This window comes from Halyomorpha halys, unplaced genomic scaffold (assembly GCF_000696795.3).
Source record: "Halyomorpha halys isolate HHAL.00 unplaced genomic scaffold, Hhal_1.1 Scaffold898.1, whole genome shotgun sequence".
Classification (NCBI taxonomy): Eukaryota; Metazoa; Arthropoda; class Insecta; order Hemiptera; family Pentatomidae; genus Halyomorpha; species Halyomorpha halys.
The window spans coordinates 348,365-362,308 of NW_027112804.1; the positions used below are offsets into that span (position 1 = coordinate 348,365).

Below are 13,944 nucleotides of genomic sequence, written 5' to 3' on the forward strand. Positions count from 1 at the left end.
TTATCTGCTCCCATTAAAAATTTTTAATTATAATTTTCCAAAACTGAATAAATTGGTTTTTTACTATTTCATTTTATTTATTTAGGTCATTGTTTTTCTCATAACCTGCTTATTTGTAATTATGTGACAATTTTTCGAACAAACAGCTCAACAAATTTTTAAGTTTGTGGGCTCAAATAGTTGAATGAGATCCCGTTGGTGTTTTGAAACAATGTGAGCTCTAAACATTGAAAATTATTTTATATGTTAAGTTTGTCGGTTTTAGATTTGTTATGTTTTTGAGTGCACTGCTTACTTCATATTTAAGTTCGATGTCTCTTGCAACTCAGTAATATCCCGTCAGCGTCAGTGTTTTGAAACAATTCGAGCTCGAAATAGTAAATTTTTTTTCATTTCATAAGCTTGAATGATAGGTTGCTCCCAGCGTTGCCGATGGCCCACATGAGAAACAACTGCTTTGAACTGTAGAAACGTTTTACGTTTTTACTTATTTGTGATGTAATGTATGAAGTATACAGTAACAACCTTCCGTCCCATAGATGGAGTTTATTTCGTAGTTTGTTTTTTTTAAATTATATTATTTGTTTGAAAGTATACTCTTCAATACGTATCTATCTGATAGAAATGGTGATGAAGGTATACTGACATATGTACTTGGTAGACGTTTTTATTTTCTTATTCTTGAGTAAAGTTGACACAACCTTCCCTGAACTCAAATCAGAGTATTCAAGACACGAAGGCTTATAATCATACTATTTCAAAATTAATTATACAGCTTGCGTAGGGGAAAATAAATAAAAACACAAGTCTCAGAGTATTTTGATTTAGTGGCGTCATCGATATTAAATAAAAGATTATTGGAATTTTTCTCGAATCTCTTACGGTTCTGAAGGGACAGTTATGAACTCTTGATGATTTATCAAAAACATTTCTCTTGTTAGGAGAAACAGGCGTCCCTAGAAATCGACAGCAACATGACACTTCTAAAGTTTCATAAATTCAATTTTTTTTTTTTGCTTGGCGTTCTATACCACTCTATCTCAATTTGTTTAAGAAATGAAGTGGATAACCAAACTAAATATTTCACGTATATAAAATGTTTTCATAATATGATTTCTTGCACTAATAGATAAATTGGAAATTCTTGATTGACTCTGTTAAAACGTTAGTTGGCAATATTTAACGCGTTTTACTCATGGCAACACTCGAGCAGTACACCTACTTACTCCCCTAAGTGGGCGGCCGTTCTGTATGGTCCTTGATTAAAGTCCATACAGCCTATAGTAGAATTGTTATAGCAACAGAATTGTTCCTAAGGCCCTCCCATAGCCAATAAGGTAGTAATAGATGAACGAATAGAATAAGGAAGCAGTGAACTATAGAACGGAGGGAGGAATGGCCTTTCGAACGACGGTCCTCTTAAGCTTATGGTTTAGCATCATTAACCTTACAATGGTCTAATTCGTCTTTGTTTCTGTTCTAGGAACGCCCTGCCTCACCCGTGGATGTATCTACGATTAGACACTTAGGTGAGTGTTTACCTTCTATCAGTATGTTAATTAAGGCTCATATCATTTGATAGGCCATCCATTATTGAATGATGAAACATATGGAGCTGTTATTGTAAAACAGGAACGTACCAACAGATAGTTTCGAGCCAAAACCAGCTCATCTTGAACCTAGACAAATAATTAATTTGGTGATTTTCTTACATCTTTTATATTTTCGAAACGTTTCCTTAATAAAGAATTTAGAAAGTAAAAAAAAAGGGTAGAATTTGTCTATGAAATAATATATTTGTATAATATTATAATACTTTGAAAAGTATTTGATATCAAAACTTTTGTTAAAAATAATTGTGGGCAAGGATAAGAACCATCAAACGTTGTGTTAATAGAAGTAGTAAATAAAGAAGAAAGGATAACTTATGTAAGAAACATCAATCAATTAATTATATTTCAAGGTTAGGATGAGCTTGTTCTACCTTGAAACATCCACTGTAATAAAGAATTTAAGAAGTAAAAAAGGATTGAATTCCTTTAAAAAAATGAAATTTATAATTAATTTGTTCAGTATTATTAAACATGGGCCTAGAATGATTTTAACATTAGTTTTAGTAGAGGAGGTTCAGCTCAAATATTCCACATTACCCGGCACTTCTCCAGTATCCTTTAAAAGTTTGTCAGGGCATCCTGATAATCTAATATATTTGTAACATAAATAATATAATTTGTTAAAGAATCGTTTGTGGTGGGTTCACTAACTGTTAGCATATAAAAATAATGGGTGTAAATTGATTTATTAGCAGTATTTTGATGATGGATATGTAACATTGAACTGCTGCTGCACACCTGTATTGCTTATGAGGCAGACGAAGGTGGAAATAAATAATAATAATAATGTAAAAATAGTGGGTTAGCTAATGTTCCTAGTCTAATTTTTTTGACTTTTTTCAAATTTAAAAAGTTGAAAATTACATAATGAAGGTTAATAAATATATTTTTAAAGCATAAAATAAGAGAAAATACGACTTTAGTAATGGTTCTTTACTGCTCTAGCCGTTTTTACTTTCATTTTTACATAAAGAATATATAGTAAGGAAAAGCATTGTGATCGTGAAAAATTTCGAATTCGAATTTTCGACTGAAATACTACATGTTTTGAGGACTCCTAGCCCAAAAAACTATTCTTGTGCGGGCGTGCGTGCGTTTGTGAGCTGCCTAGCTCATAAACGAAGAGTCATAGAAAACATAAATTACATATACGGGTATATTTCAGAAACGTTTTTAATAAAATCGGCTGATCGGAAGTGCCACTTCATAGAATAACGATTTTGATTAAGTACGTTAAGTCAATGTAGAATAAACATCTTTAGGTTATATCCTTGAACTAAATAATATCCTTAGGTTTTAGTATGACAGAGTAACGAATTTTAAAAAAATCTGCTTGGGAAAAGGAAAAATAAAATATTCGTTTCTGAAGGAAAAAGAAGAGAAGACTGTCCGTTCTTTCTCGATCACATTATAGCTTTATTTTTTGTTGAACTGTTGTATTCCTGGCAAGAACAAAAAAAAAATATATCAGTTGTTCCCACGCCGAAAATATAAATTATTATAACAACAGGAAAATAATTTTTTTTGTTCATAATTTTTGTCTTCCCTGGCCTGTAGGTTTTTTTCTAAATCACAAAAATAGCTATAATATTAATGCGAGGTAACTCAAAACTTGAGGACACATGTGGGTTAGTAAATTAATATTTTGTTATGTGCGCACCGCACCTGATTTTTTTCTATTGTTCCAACTGTTTTCCCTCATCCTTCTTTTATTTATTTTGGTATTATCAGTTGCCCTAACTATGTACATGTTCCCTACTATGCATAAGTCCAAATTGATGTATATAAGTAAGTTTAAGTGTCCAGTTTCCATCTAGTGCTTATATTACTCGATTTTGTCTATTAATAGGTGCTTAAATAAATTTAGAACGGATATAAATATTACACATCTTTTATTATTCATTTCATTCATTTAAGTATGCGCTGTGAATCTCACGATACTATGCGTATTGATTGTTCTATTTTTTAATTGCCTAATAGAAATTGTTTGAAGAATTAATTTATTCCACAATAAATGAATAAGTAAAAGTTAAATGAAAAAGTAAAATGACTTTGGCTATTTTTCTGCCCACTATGAGATATCTGTAACAAATAATAAAAGTTCTGGCATAATTAAATTATAATTTTTTATAATGAAAGAACTGAAAAACCAATATATTCCTTCGAACTGCGCATTATGCCTGACAAATCTTTGTACATTCATGAACAGGATGGATTTATGAATACCAGATTAACAAAAAAAAACAAGAGATTCTACACGAGGAGAAACCTCATAAAGGAACAGGATCAGAAATAATAGCTGATCTAATGTGCTCTAATATTGAATAGACCTCCTACTGCGGATTGCCTTATACAATGTATTCACAATACGAACAATGTCGTTGCACCATGCCCCGTACATATTTATTACATTACTTAATACGGTCACATTCTACCAGATAGTTCGCCCTTCACTGGTTCATAACTACCTAATATGTGAATCTCATTTAGGTATTGCTAACTTTGATGTTAGGAGTTGCCGGCTTAAGATTGTCTCCTATAATGGCAGGTTCGAAATTTCTTCTGGACTACTTTCTCTGGACAATCGCAAATTCTCAATAATCAACAAATAAAAAAAATATTGACATACCTATATATGGAAATGAAATATTTCAAATAGGAGTTTTCGTTTGAAATAAACGTTTTGAGTCTAAATAATATAGTATTTTATATTGGCATGTGTGTGCACACACGCATGCGTTTGTAGGTTGGTAAGTGAAGGTTATGTGCTGTGCGAAACGCACCAGATCTTTTGGTCATTTAGATAACTACCCTGCCGCTCAAAAGTTTGTCAGAAGTCTATCTTATCTTCTTATTCAGCAATCACATAGAATATCGTGGCAGAATATCTTTCAGAATATTTTCTACTTATTACTCAGAAATCGAAGTGGACTACTTATAGATAATCAGATACTATTAGTTTTTGAATATTTAGAAGAAATAAGAGTCCTGAATAAATAAAAAAAAAAGGATTTGCCAATTGTTTAAGAAAGCATCAAATTTAAAATTTTCAATTAAAAAATAATAATCGAGAATTGTTTTTTTCGTAAAATTTAAGTGTCTTTAGCAGGGATGATTTTGCTTCGAATTATAGATTCACATCGACAGTAGCCCATTCCTTAATTAATGGATCTGCAAGTTGCATGTTATCTAGAATAGATAAGCGCATTTGTAACTAGATTCGGTGTTTATTTCAAACATAACCAATCGGATTCATTATGAGCAAGTTGGCTTGATTTCTATCTACGCTATTGATTCTGAGATAGGCTCTTGATTTCTAGACCTTCAACTACCCTCGTTCTATGATCTTGAGTAATATCATCAACAAGGGTGAAGTGGCCAATATCTTATTGATAAAAAGAATATATCCAGAAACTGTCCAGGTACGATTTCGTGCTTATTCGTGAATAAGATCAACAATATATTTATATATAATGAAAATTCTTGTTTGAAACAAATTTGTTTATTAGTTATAACAAAAACATTACTCTCAAAAACATAATCTCATAACAATAAATTGTGTCTCTCGCAGTGATGTTGAGGCAATCTATAACAGCATTGCCCAATCCTGCTTCTGCGTATAATTTGTTTCTCTGACCATATTTCAAAATGTACAATGACTTTTTTATATATAGTTACATATATCCAAATATATTCATATTAATAATGTACAATGACAAAGTGTCTAATATATTACTGTAAGGTATTTTTCCAATTATGATTTATTCTCAGTAAAAAAAAAATTGCTTTGAAAACAATTTTTCATTGGTCAAAATATATTCTATTGATCATAATAGGCCATTTAAAAACGGTTTTGACATTGATTTATTCTTGATTATTTATTTACATTGTATTTAGCGAGTAATTTATCAATTCTCCTAAATAACATTTTCAGTATTTTAATGTTTGATAATTTTATCCTTATATGCTTTGATTGCTCCATTATCCATTGCTGCTCAGTATCTATATTTTAAAAAATAGTTGATTTTATTAATATCTATACCATTAGAAGTTTGCAGTTTTGTACGGATTTTTCTGGTTTATTTTTTGTATTATTTTTCTGTCTTTACGCTATTAGTTTATAAATGTAATTTAATTAATTTATTTTCTTAGTTTAGAGAAAAAAAATTATAATTTAGAAAAAATATATATTGGCCATATCACATAAGTGTAACGATTCATCTTTGGTTCAACCGTCGCATAAAAATATTTTAATACTGAGCTGTTGAATTTTAATGTTGTTTTGAAAGACTGTGAAGCATGTTCAGCCATTAATCCATTTGCATAATATAAGGTGGATCTGAAGGTAAACACGATCACATATTTACTTCATTCCAAAAGCCATTTAGAAATAATGCTAAAAATAAAAGTAAAAGATGAGGTAAAAACTTCAAAAAGCCATGATATAAATGTTTATTGAATAATTTTAAATTTTCCGACTGTCTAAACTATCGCGTTTGTTTGATAATTATTGGATTTTTTTTTTTTTTTATACCAAAGTAATATTATTTTCTGTTTTGACAGCGAAAAATGTTCTTTTTTGTACGTATTGCATCTTCAATTACGTATAGGAAAAATGTGTTTAATCAGAAAATGTTTTACAAGATTGTCCAACCAAATTACAACATCCATAGTTCGGTGCAATGAATGAACATATATGAGTGGTATAGAAAATGTAAATTTAGAAAACATTTGTTGGATAAATTCAGTCATAAAACAGTTTAAGGTTCAACTCTGACTAGAAACTCCTATTATTAAATTTCATAAAGAAATTTAGAAAAGTAAATTTTTATTTCTGAGGCTACTCGTCAAAATGGTTTAATTTATTTCGAACGAACGCTTTTTCCGTTATTAAACATAGTCCTGAGAAGGTTTTATTAAGGTTTGAAGGAAGCGTATGCACTTATATACCATGCATAAGAGTTGCTGAGTATGTATTTATTATTTCAAATTGTTTAAATCATTTTGCCTTTAAATGTTTACAAATTTACTTTCACGTTAAATAAATTTCATATATAAAATAAATTCTTATTTTTATTTTAAAATTATTTTTTTAATCTAAATAAAAAATAAAGAAATGTACTAAAGTGGTATAAAACAAAAAAAATCAAGTCTTATGCATATTAAATATTAGCATATATGCACCTACATACGTATATTAATATAATTTTTTTCATATTTATATAATCATTTTTCTAGGAGAAAGAGTCTTGCAGTATTGGAGGATGATTAGGATTTAGGATTCACTAAATTTATTTTTATCACATATTAAGTTGAATTTTGACCACAATCCTGACAATATTATCAGAAATCATTAAATGCGACTGATATTCAGTCAACACTTAATTAAATTATTTTAATTTAGTAATTTTATAAAAACTTCTTTCGTAATGATAACGGATAGGGTCATATAGGTATAACGCTCAATATTCTAGATTAGTCCTTCGAGCTTTGTAAAATAGCAGAACGGCCTAGCTACTGAATTAATAAATGACATCTATAAACAAAGGAAATTTTCCCACCGGTTTATAAATCTATCCCGCTATCCATCATGAAAATGGCTTTAGCCGTTGCATATCGATGTATTAATATTTATGAAAAGGTTTCCTAATAATCTGGAAGGGACTATTAATAAGCTGATGTTAAGAGAGCCATTCGAAATGTTCCATTAAGAAGAGACAGTGGGGCTCCACAAACGGCAGAGTCGGACGACATTTGTCAAAATCGCCTGTAAGACGGTGTTCCCCAAGAGACGCGGTATAAATATTAATCAAGTTAGATATGCCCTATAAAGACCTCCTTCGCTGTGTACGCCTACAGGGCACGGGCCATTACTGAGTCATGCTCCTTTTTATAAAGCTTACTACTCTGTAGGTTTTGTTTTAGAATGAAATATATATTCTCATCACAGGGGCAGGTAAAAACAAAAAAATTATCTGAGCTTTTTGGGACTAGTATGAAAAATACTTCGGCTAACTCGACTAAACTAAAGCCCTTACTAACGATTTTTTTTTTCTAACGAGAAAATGCCATCATAATACAAACTCATCCTATTATCAAACAGAGAGAATATATACACAAAATTGCAGACTTAATTGACCCACAATTAATCTACCTCCAACTCTCGATTTTTTTTTATCCATTTTAGTAATAAAGTTGTACTTAAAAGTCTCCTAATAAACCACAAATCAATAGTTATTGATGATGAGGAAATTTTAATTCAAAAAATGTATAATAACAAACGCTTGCCCTTCATACTTCATAAAATTATCGAAAAAAAGGTTTGTCCTTTGTCCACGCATTTTCTCAAGAAAGACTCAAGATTGGCTTAGTTTCTAAAGTTTATATTCCACCCGACGACATAAGTAAACTCATTTCTACCAGTAAAGCAGGACAGTAAGACACTGTCTCTTACTTTATATGTAACAAACTAGTTCATATATCTACTGATTGCCCTGAATGTGAAAATAACAATGGCATTCAAGAACCACTAAAGAAAGAAATGTGTTTATTATAATTATAATTCTGAAATAATGAATAGCAGAGACAAAGCCAATGGCGTTAGAAGCAGTTTATCCCAATAGTAGTATGACCGTAAAACCAAACTTTGGCGGTTACTATGACAATACTTTCCACCAACAAAAGCCAATAGAAACATCAACAGTGGTGAGCCAGAAAAAAAAATGGTAATCATGGTAACTCAATACAAATAAAATACTATGAAAAATAACTCTATTCAAGAAACAGGTATAAATAAAAGCCCTAGTTTTATATTAACTCCTACAGAGGTTTCTGACTTTAAATGGTGTCACTCCAGCTCTTCATTGCACCTACCTTAGAATCGACAATAGAACGAAATCACTGAAAATATTATAAATTTATAAAACTTTCCTCAGAGATGGCATCTACTCTATCTGCAAAAAAAAATATATATACATACAAGAACATAACTTGAAGACGTTAAACATTCAATCGAAGAGAACAGGTAGAAATACCCAATCTCTTTCAATAACATGGTGAACTTAATTGATATGTTATCTAATATTTAAAAAAATAGTTAATTAATATTTAAATTCACAATTAAAATTCATAGAGGCTGTTTTTACTAAGAGTGCTAAGTTGAAAAAAAAATTATAAAAACATTAATGTATCATTTTAACTAAATGGATGTTGTGAAACAGCACAGATGTGGTGTAGTATGTTATGATTCGGCAAAAAGTAAATAAATTCAAGCTCATAAAGTCAACTGATGGGCTTAAATTAAGCCCTTTGCTGAAAGTGCTCTTAGGGAAATGTGCGAATAAGATATGAAGTTTTGTAGTTTATTAGAGTTTATCGTTCTTAAGTACTCTAACTTGGACAAGAGGGACGGGTTATCCCGCAGATAACCGCCAGGAAATAAATTAAAACTCACCAGATTTGAACCGGAGCCGTTTCCGACTCGTGAATGCTAATGTGTTGCCTTAATACGATCTTCCACCACGGTCTACGATATGAGTGAAGCTGTCCTTAAACAGATATCCCCATTTTGCCCTTTCCTCTTTTCCATCCCTTATTCATGCATATTTACAATATGCATTTAAGTATGTAAATATGATTAAAGCATTCTGGATTAAAAACCGACACATTTAAAAATGATTGCTAAGGGATCTTAAATAAGTATAGATGCTGACCTTTTTTCTCTTGCAACACTTTTGTGAATCCTCTTAAATGACATAAAAGAAAAATAACGACTTTTACAACAACTATAAAGTAGTTTATTCACAAATGTTTTAGTCATATAGTCAACGCCCTAACTATCGATGTGTTTTATTTAATAATTTATTTTTTATTTCGATTAAATTAAAATAATCTGCCAACTAATCTTAAATAAATGCTTGGCATACTGTTACGTACACACACTATAAAACAAGCAAAGACCGCACTATCTTGTCGGACATCATTGCTGAACCGGCGGCCAAAATGTATTTCAGGACTTGGGAAGTACTTAGGAGGTAATGATACAAAATCTTATGTTATATATATATATATGATATACTGCACCCCTGACCCTCCATGGGATTTAGCTATATGATGTATTGTATATAATATATTTAGAGTATATAAGATTTCGGTCAGTCCAGTTTTTGTTAATTCGGTAAAGTATATACCTATGACCTTAATCTTCAGTAAAACGCATTTCTTCCTGCGTGCCTTTAGATGTTTCTTAACAGGTGATTGATGGTCAAGGCAACCTTTGTCTGCCATAACTGACCTAATTTTCTTGTATTAAAAATGAAATTTGTAGATAAAATTTATGGTCTTACAGAATAAGAGTCATGGAATATAAGTGGCTACTAGTATTACGCGATTTGGATGCTATTATGTACCATATATAATTATTTTAGAAAAATAGTTTGGTCAATCATCTTCAACTAGTGGCTTAGCGAAAGATGATTGACATAATGGTTTGAAGTGTACCCGAATAATGGAAACATTATTGCTCAGCTACGGCAGATCCGATCAGGGAGCGTTTAGGCGACACGACCCCTCAAGGCTTGCTCGCCTACACTCGGATTCGTCAGGGTCCAGTCATTTCCTGGCTCACGTGTCTGCTACTGTTGGTATATGCTCCTTGGAAGGATTACTGTTCTTGGTTTTCTTAATAATGCCCTCAGGTTATTATTTAGAGCAGTTCAAGTGATTAATTTTATGAAATAATTACAAGGAAGATAACATGAATATTGAACTTTAATTATTGATGGAAAAAACATGGATGACATAATTTTCAAACAAAATTTTTTTATTATTCTGTTGCTATAAAAATTCATATTTTAGGATTCCGCAATGAATACACCAGTTTAACAAAATAGAACAAAGATGGTGAAAAAAAATTACAACTTATGTTTGTTGGTAATTATTAATGTTTAGTTTTGAAACCCTTTGATAATACCCTGACGGGTTTGATATCTTTATTAACGTTCATAATAAATAAAAGTACAGGGTCCGAATGAAAATAGGTAGTTAGTTGAATGATTTCTTCTCAGGGAAAAGATTTACACCTCAAATTTTTACAAGTCCTTCATTCTAATACCTGGTATTTTGAACACCAGTGATCGATGTCTATAACGAGAGCTATAATTCTTTCACGTTGGGTTACTTTACTAAACTGCTTGTTCTGGTTGTGGCTGTTCACTAGTATTATTTAACAAATGAATTCGTATGTTTTCCCCATCATTATGTATCTTATAAGTAAGACTGTATTAGGAAGTTAAAAAAAAAATTGAAGTCTATCGAATAACATTAAAACATCAGAACATAAAAAAAGGCAGTACATTTACATCAGCCGTCCAAAAAAGGCTAAGTAGAAATAGTGCATTGATTCAACATTTTACTAATATTTAATTTTTGCTTATTAAAAGAATTCATATTAACAAAAAGTTCGAAATATCGTCCTAATAATAATTTCAGTTTGTATTCCTTTGTAACTGCGACGGTATCATCACTCATTTGAAAGTTGTCCTTTCATTACTCCCTCAAGCATATCTGGATAAAAATGAAAGCTGGCGGTAAGTATGATGCTTTGAATAGCTAAGCTGGAAAATTATGCTATGTTTACCAGAAAAGCGGTGAAAGTAGTTCACAACGGTTTTATGTGTTAACATAACCGCTACGTGAAACATAGGCTCTGCTGTTTATAATTAATTAATGTATAATAATGATTGTAAATAAATGGACTAAACTAACAAAGTCTATGAGTTATTCGAATAACAAATGACTGTTTATAATATATGTTATATTTTAAGTATGTTGAAGATAGTAGTTACTTAATTTTTATAACGTATAATAAAACACACAATATAAATATTATGGGCTTGCACATGTTTTCGGTATAGGTACAACTGGTCATAACTATACCCTTGGAAACAAGTCACTACCCATTGTTAATTTCTGGGTTATTCCAGTATTTTCTGACATTCCATATAATACTGATTTTGTTGATTTTCGCTTTGTATTTTCTTTATCCTTTATCATAGGAAGACTGTTGTTTAACAATTATTTCTGTTTCATTACGGTTAGGTTATAACTCAACAGTTTAGGTCTTTAGTATCCCTCTTCCATAACTTGTACATTTTTTTTTTGTAGGAAAAAACCCTTACTACTTCTCATCTCCTTTATTTCATTCTTTTGGACGTTTCGGATTAACTGTCCATTAGGTCTAGTCCATCTTAATTACTTGATTTCTTACATCCTCCGTTTAAGGTATTTATTCTGATTTCTAGCTTTTATATCTTTAGTTATATGTTTTTGTTGAATATCCATCTGCATCACATGTCATGCACATGCTTATTGTACAGTCCAGTATGCAAGGGAATGAATATGAAAGGAGATTGGGTTTCTTTCCTTGAAAATAAAATAAGTAAGTACAAACAATTGTGTACTCTTATCCACAGATCCTGAATGAATGAAAACTACTTAAATTTATTAAATTCAGTAGACCCTAAAGAAATAACTCATGACCTTGATATTAAAAAACCAATTTCTCTTGTAAATGTTTACATTTATTTTTAAATATGTATTAATCAAATATTAAATTTAATGATTATTATTATAATCCCGTATGTTAGTCCGCGGTCCGCCACCATAATAAAGTATGAACGATTCTCATTCCGGTGGTAGCGACCAATTCTGTTGTGGTTAAGACTTTTCCAAGTTTTAGTTCATTTTAATTTTTTCCGTCAGGAGTTTTCCAAAACGAGAATAAATTAATGGAAACGTAATGTTCATTATTTGTCCTTGTGGTATCAACCATTATAATTATATCTGTTTAAATTTTGTTAACATCGACCGTATGAACTTAGTTTCCTGAAATATCCAATTAGAAATGTACAAAATGTCGTCTCAGTCAGTTATTTTGTTGGTTCACGGTAGCATTAGGTGAATAAATTTTAATAGAGTTGTGTAAATTTAAACCTTTGTATTCATGGTACCTGATTTCGGATTTTCGCGAAACAATTTGTTAAGTGTGTACTAGTGACAGAGAAAAACAGTTTTCAACTTCACGATATCAAAGATAAAACGTTTTAAGGAAACTGGTGGGAAAGAGATGACTTCGAATTTGTCTCAGTGGCGCCAAAAATATTGAGCCATTTGTGATAATGATAGCCGTTAATCCCGAGGATTGATTTATCTATCGTGGAGGCACGTCCGTTCACCATGATGGCGGAATATAATTTAGAAATACGTAACAGACTATATCAAGAAAGACCTATCAATCTAAATTTTAAATGACCAATTTAACACCTACACGTGACGTTTAGAAACACGAATGAGAAATATTCCGTTATACTCTGATAGGATAATATCATTCGATTTAATTATTTGTTTTTCACGTCTTAAAATTGTTAAGTTTTGAATTAGAATAATTTCGAAATCTTGTGATACTCCTCAATATGTCTCATGTATAATTTTTGTTTTTTCTTATATTGTATCAGGTTGTTGTTGTTGTATCAGGTAAAAGAGTGGAATATCAATCAGAGAAAACCATTTAAATAAGAGTCTTATACCTTATCTGGGACAGGTGAGGAAATAAGTTAAGGGAATACATAGAAATTCTTGGAAAATACTTCATATTATTATTGGAAGCTTATGATACTTTTTTTTTGTAATTCAGATTATAAATAACCCCGAAAGTTTTTTTAATTGGTTCCTATGACCATGCCTGGCATATTCGTTATTGTCTATTGTACTTTGGATAATAAGCCTGGAACACAACCCATATTTTTTAACTACGCTTGGATTCTGATGTATCACATAAAAAATTCTTCAAGTAGTTTTTGAAATAAATAAATCATGATTGTCATTTATAATTTACACTGAAATATCAAAATTGGCAAACGTTTCAGAGCATAGATAATGATTGGGAATATGATCAAAATAATATTCTAAATGTTTTTATAATTTTTTTTTTTAATTATTTATTTAATGTTATTTACAACTGTTCAAAATAATACAATAAGTAAATATGTAGTATGTTTCATATATACTTGAAAATCTTGGGAAGGAACCACCTATTGGTGGTGCTTCAAACAGTAATTTAAATTAGAAGGTCCCGGGCCATCTTCTTTTCAGACGCCTCGGAGGATTATCAGGAATTGTTAAGTATGAAAGATTAAGAATTAATGGGTTAGGATGGTTAAGGAGTTTGGAATGAAAAGACGCATATGTGTTTTGGGTCAAATCTGCAACGAATGGGATGTTAAGGTCTTTGTGAATGAGTTTATTTGTGACGTAATAAGGAGCATCAAGGATT

The 13,944-nt window shown here is 30.7% G+C and overlaps 1 protein-coding gene across 1 annotated transcript in view; it reads left to right on the forward strand.

The window, feature by feature from the left end:
* form3 (formin 3) overlaps positions 1-13,944 on the forward strand; it is a 527,238-nt gene that overhangs the window by 43,841 nt on the left and 469,453 nt on the right. The window contains 1 exon segment of the mRNA XM_067050567.1: positions 1,484-1,529. The gene's annotated coding sequence lies outside the window, so the exon portion shown is untranslated.